At 41.5% G+C, this 6501-nt stretch overlaps 1 long non-coding RNA gene across 1 annotated transcript; it reads left to right on the forward strand.

Moving 5' to 3' along the window:
- The first annotated feature begins 324 nt into the window (after positions 1 to 324).
- Positions 325 to 4811, forward strand: LOC306653798. The gene is made up of 3 exons (XR_013761794.1): positions 325 to 427; positions 865 to 951; positions 3661 to 4811. It is a non-coding gene; the product is annotated as an uncharacterized lncRNA (long non-coding RNA).
- The last annotated feature ends 1690 nt before the right edge of the window (positions 4812 to 6501 follow it).

Below are 6501 nucleotides of genomic sequence, written 5' to 3' on the forward strand. Positions count from 1 at the left end.
AACATGAAGAGTTCCTGAAGGTTGGTTTGTAGACAGTCCCTGTGTATGTTTGGTGTTACCAGAATACATCAGTCATGGTGGGGGTCTCAGTAGCATTTTTTTTTTCACTTAGAGACTGTGTTGAAGTTGTGAGTTATGTTTCTAATGATGATTTTGTGGTCCAGGCTTTTCATCAGAGTGACCACTTGATTGGCGGTAGCAGGAAGCATTAATGTTAAACATTATCTTGACTAGTTAATATATAATCAGTGACAAATTCACTGTCAAAAACCATTTTTGCCAGGTTCCCTGGCCTTGGCTAATCAGACTTAGTATTTGTGGTACTTAAGAAATATGAGATACTAGAGTTTTGGGCATATGTTGGTTAGAGTCAATGATTTTTAGAGCAACATTCCCTACGTCCATTCTAGCAAGTCCCAAGGTAGTGGTAAGTCTTCGTATTATAGGTATGAACATGGCATATGTATCATAGGTATGACTGATACTGGGCAGGGGTAGTGGAGAATGATTAGCATGAATATAAATGGGAAGGCCAAGAGAAACCAGAATGTCTCCATGTGGCTTCTGATTTGTAGTTAATGGAAGGACCAAGCAGAGGTGCTTTACATCCTTATTTGCTGGGCCACATATAATCCTGTGGTGTTATCTTTAAGCTGGAAAAATCATACCTTATTTTAGGTAAGTGGAAATATTAGAGAATGAAACTAGGGAAGAAAGTGGTTTTTTGTTGAATACACGGTAATGGAGAGGCATTGCTGGTTGGATGGTTCATCTGTGGTACATACTGAGGAAATTGGCCATGCAGGGGAGCCCAGAAGACAAATTTGGAAGAGATTTCATTTACTGGATATTTTCCATCTCTAGAGCAGATATCAGCCAGGTGGATGTGTGGTGTGATATGTGGAAGGATGATAGCAAGTCCAACAGTTACAGATGGTCAATGCCTAACAGGTAAGTTCAGCCAAATGCATGTGTATTTTGGATATATGTGTAAATATCCAAAGGCCTAGGGCAATGGGTCTATATTTTCCTTGCCATACAGTGTTTTAGAGTACAAGAGCAATAGACACGGTTAGAACAGGAGAGATTGAGGCAAAAGTGGGGGAGCTGAAAATGAACAAGGGGAAAGGGAAAAGATGGAAGGACTAAATGATTTGAGTATTGAGAGGCCAGCAGAATTCTGCTAAACTTTGGAGAGTACACAATGTGGAGACTTCAGTAAAACTACCCTCTGACCAGGAGCAGGTGGGTGGTTAGCAAGAACCTGAATCTTAGCAGCATTATGGATACATTGGGTTTGGTTCCCAAGGGGCTTAACTTTAATGGGGTATGGAGTTGGATTACAAACTCATAAGGGGCAGGACTGGTATCTTTATAGGATCACAGAGCAGGGCGCTGAGTTGGGCAAACAAACAAAAAAACAAAAACCCCCAAACCAAAAAAACCCAAAAACAAAACAAAACAAAACAAAACAAAAATCCCTGCAATGTCTGAAAAAAATCACTCCTGTTTGGTTAAGTCCAACCTTTAAAAACAGGAATTCGCAATCTAATCAGTTACTAAAAAGCCAAGATTATAGGGTCCCCTATAGGGGTGAGGCTTTTCAAGTTCTAGTGTAGCTGGCACTCCTGGTAGTTGGCTGAGAGGCAGAAGTAAAGTCATCCCTAAAGGCAAGATCTTGAGTTGGGTCAGTGTGCTACTGGAATATCTTTCTCACATGGAACCCACTTAAGTTGATAGGGCTCATATTTTTGTGGCTCTATGGTGTTCTAATGAGGCTGAGCTGTTTGTAGAATTTGAATACATGCTGGGCCCTGGGAGTTTGATGTGCAACCGTCTTTTAAGTCAAAGTCTTTGTGCATACACAGGTAGCATTGATGATATTGGATACTGATGTAACTGGATTGATGTTCAATTACAACGTACCTGAATTTGACTGAACAATTAAAGTCTCAATCAAGGGTAGCTGAATCTAAAATTGTCAACAGTACAAGTTTTTCTATTATGGGTGATGAGAGATGTTTTGTTGTACATAGATCGTCAATCGTGTGACCCGATTTGCACTTGGTTAGGATGTTTGCCTATTAAAACATTTGTAGTTGAGGTGGGAACTTCAGTATTAGTTTGTAGGAAGACCCTCTAATTTAACCAATTACTGTAGATGTTTTGTCTCAGTCCTTGGTTGGTGATGGACAAGTCAGTGAGGGTTTGGGGCAGCAGGGCTTGCGTTAGCCAAATTCAATGGCATTTGGGCCCCAGCATTTGCCGTGTCTAGTTGAAACAGGGCTTGTTTGAGCCTAGATCACAGAACAATGAAAGCAGCCAGACCAATAATAATAAGACCAAGATGCAACACTATGATGTGCAGTTGCATCTAGTAGGCTTTTTGTTGTTTGGTGTTTGTTTCCTTCTTGTAAGAAAGATTACTAAGGAGAGTTGTCTGGTTTTATCACTGTGGGATAGAGTGTTGGTTCTATCATTACTTTTGAATGTTATTTTCATTCATGAAGTGGAATTATCTCCCATTGTAATAATCCACACTTTTTGTGGAAATAGCTCTGAAGCAATAATTTCTTTGAGGGACTTAGAGGGGGAAATCAGATTAGTCATCCATTCATTAGAGCATGATAGCATGGAAGGTTTTTAGGTGAAAATTTAGGTTCATAGAACGTGGGTGCATGCTGAGCTTGTAGGGTGACCTATCATTAATGGATCAGCTTGATCATTAAAGAGAGCCTTAGATGTGTTGGCTTTGATATGAACAGTAACATGGGTGACACGGATTTTAAGGCAAGCACTTGCCAACTCTTGCTATGTGAATAGTGCTCATAGTTCTTTATTCTGTTTAAGGAAATTGTCCTTTTTCCATGGCCTGAACCAAAAGCAAGAGCTTTAGCTAGTGCTCTGGAATTTAACAGAAGTCAACAGCCTTTGGATTTTAAGTGGTGTGATATCCCAGTCTCTGTTTCGTAGTTGGGACACTGTGGCATCCATGTCTGCCTGGATGCCTTTTAGTGATTCAGATTTTAAGGGAATATCATTTACATAATGCTGGCAGTAAATAGAAGCCAAATGAATATATTACCCAGGTCTTGGTGGCAATGGTTATGTGCGGCAAAGCTATTTACCCCAGAGTCAAGCAAATGTAGATTTGGTACTTGGAAGATGGTAAATTGAGTCTGGGAAGCCCCAGTAATGGGAATAGAATAAAACAGTTATAGCAAGCTATTTCAAGATGTGGGTGTCTTTATTCTTGATCACCTCAATAATATTGTGTATTTGTCCTTTGATGGGAGAAACTTTGGCATTTAGGTTACAATAATCAATAAGGAACCATCATTTATTTTTATCGACTTAGATGACAAGGCAACTTGGACAAGGGAAGAAACCTTGGGGCTTATGACTCCCTCTTTTATCTTGTATCACAGGCTATAGCCACTCTGTTTCTGGTATTGTGGGGTGTCAACTATTTTAATGAGTACATGTAAATAAATGGGGTTTAATATGGCACAACTCAATAATGCTAAGATTTTCATTTATTTCTAATTGGTGCATGGCATCTATTAAAATGATGGGAAATTTGAATGTAAGTAATAAACACAGAAAATTTTCCAGTAGAATTGCTCCAAATGTGACATCAAATTTAATTAATTTGTCTAGGACCTGAGAACAAGTGAGCTCTTCTAAAGTTGAAAGGACATTCCTCATGTTTCAAAGGATTCTTAGGTGGGTACTGTTTTTTGAGTTTCTGATTCTAGAAGAACCAGGAAGTGATGAAATTGTGCAGACTCCAAAGGACCAAAGTGTTGAGGGGCGTGATCATCTCCCATTAGGGACAGAGGTCCAGGGAGCATGTCAGATTCCTAAGGCAGAGCTTTGGGTGGTTGACATCAGTGCAAATGTGTAAGGTATTGGACCTGAGATAATGGGGCTGGGATCCTTGGGGCCCTGAGGATGCAGAGCATTAATGGAAATCAGAGTATCTTGCACTTGTTGGAGTGAGTGCTCCTAAATGGAATCATCAGTTGTACCTAGATACCTTAGTGGCTAATAGAAGGCCTCCTGGAAATTTTGAGATGGCAAGGGGATAGATGGAGGCTGTGGAGTATTGAGTTTATTGGGAGGGCCTCATTGGAAATAGTTATAATAGTTTCTTTCTTTTTTCTTAGGGGAGCCTTATCATGAACTCTATCCTCAAGCCTTTTTAGTTTTTATTTTGAGACAGGGCCTTCCTGAGTGGCTGAGGCTGGCCTTGTGATTCTTCGGCCTCAGACTCCCAAGTCCCTGGGATTACAGTTATGCACCACCATGCCTGGCTGTAATAGTGGTTACACAGGTATTTGGGTAAGCCGCTCTTTCATTATGGGCTGACTTCTTGGTATTATCTAATCTCTAATTGTATTAGTAGGACTAAAGGGAGCAGTGTGGCCTGATTTTGAGATAGGAGCACCATGTGAAAAGAATTCTTTTGCTTTAGCCTTGGAAGGTGCTGTGCCAGTTATAGTAATAGTGTCTTTTCCCTTGGAGAGTTCTGCAAAATGATACCCATTGCATTGTGCCAATTGTATGCATCGTCTGAGCCTCCCACAAATTTGCTCTAGGGGGCTAAACCTTAACAGCTAGTCAGCAATAGGAAGTTTGGCTCCCTTCCAAGCCAAGAAAACCCAGTATACTAAGGATAAGGAACCCCAGGGTTAAACTTCATCAGAGAAAGTGGGGTCCTCTTCTATGTCAGATTGACTTCTTTTTTACTGGTGAGTATGACTCTGTTGTGGCTTCTCATGATCAGAGGCAGTTTGAGTCCTTAAGGTCATGCGTTTTTGATATGTAGGCAAACCAGATAATCATCTCATTTTGGCTTCAGTAAGCAGTCATTCCAATTCATGGTAAGCAGACAAAATAGTCAGTTGGCCCTTTTAAAATTATCTTTTTGGCAAAGCTCTCTTCATATTCTCTGTGTTTTTCATCTGGTAAAGTGCCTCTTTCCAATTTGATTTCTGATGGTTTGCCAACCATCTGGACCTTTTGGGTGGTGAGGGAGAAACTTCCTGGAGTTCCCCAGTGACTTTCTTCATAGGAAGCTGCCTCTGTTTGGGCCTCCTGCCTGGCTCACCTCTGAGGAGCTGGGATTCACATTCACAGAGCTGGCCTTCCTCATTACAGCATTGGCAGATTGGTTTGCAGTGGTACTTAATAGTGCTCCTGAACGTTGGCAGGCTTTTATATTGTTTGAATAATGGGGCCTCTGCAGCTGGTGTTTTAGGGACTGCAGGGATAAAAATCTTCATTTCCTTGCCCCCCGCTGAATTAAATATTGGCCACTGTCCTCCCTGGGCACAGTTCACAAAACCTTGGGTGCTGGGATCATGAAGTCTGTGGCAACCAGAGTGACAGATATTGCAGAGAAGACATGTGAGGCCATTCCGTGCCTAAGGAACATTGAAGACAAGATCTGTCTGTGAGGGAGCCACTTCCTTTCACAAATGTCCATCTGAAACACATGGACACACCAGAGTTCTGCCCCAAAATAATAATAAACACTGACACACAAGCAATCATGGGCCCTGGAATAGGCCTCTGCCAAACAGATTGTGATGACTAGAAACATGGGCCTGACTCTGCAAAGTGCAGTTTTCGTGGCCTGTCACTCCTGTTGTCCTAAGGGAGGTGGGGGGCAGATGGATTATTTACATCAACTTCGCGCTTTATTTCACAATCTTCTTTCTAAGCCTGATTCATAGTAATTTCAATGACCACATTTTAACTTATTCTTTTCTTTTTATTATACAGGGTATTAAAAACAGGGGAGTTCTACAAAGGATCCCAACTTCTTGGAAGAATTTCACTAACTGTTGGTTTCATAGGTGACAGCACTCCTCTGTGGGAAGCCATCCATGGTTAGCAGAATCCGGCGTGGCTCAGCCATGGGATACAGAGGTCTGACTCCCAGGAACTGGCAGTCCTGAGAGACTGTATCAGAAAGCCAGGAATAGGTGGTCCTGTACAGAGTTGGCTCACTGCCCGAGGAAATGCTAATTCTCTAAGAAAATGGCTTCCCTAACTCCACCCCATCCTGTTCCTCACAGAGAAGCCCCTCCCGGTCCCTCTTTACCTGTGCGACTATAAATAAAGGTGAAGGTGGGCTTCTCCATCTTGTTGAAGACCAGACCTGGAACAGCCCAGTCCGCCAAACCTCCTTCCATTTGAAAAGATTATTGACTCTTTTGTTTATTGATTAGATAATTTGCTTGGTGATTAATTGGTAGCTGGCACCATCCTGTTCTCTGACAGAAACTCTTTCCCTTACTTATGTGGACATGGCAGGAGAACCCCAAAACCCCTCTTCTAGGTTTTTCCTTTTTCTATAATGGGGATTGAATTCAGAACCTTATGTGTGCTAGGCAAGCACTCTACCAATGAGTTATACCATGGCCCTTTAACTTATTCTTTATTCACATTAAATGCACAGATATTTATTGAAATAAAGATGTGCCAGTCATG

Source organism: Sciurus vulgaris, assembly GCF_902686455.1.
Source record: "Sciurus vulgaris genome assembly, chromosome: 1".
In the NCBI taxonomy this organism is placed as follows: domain Eukaryota; kingdom Metazoa; phylum Chordata; class Mammalia; order Rodentia; family Sciuridae; genus Sciurus; species Sciurus vulgaris.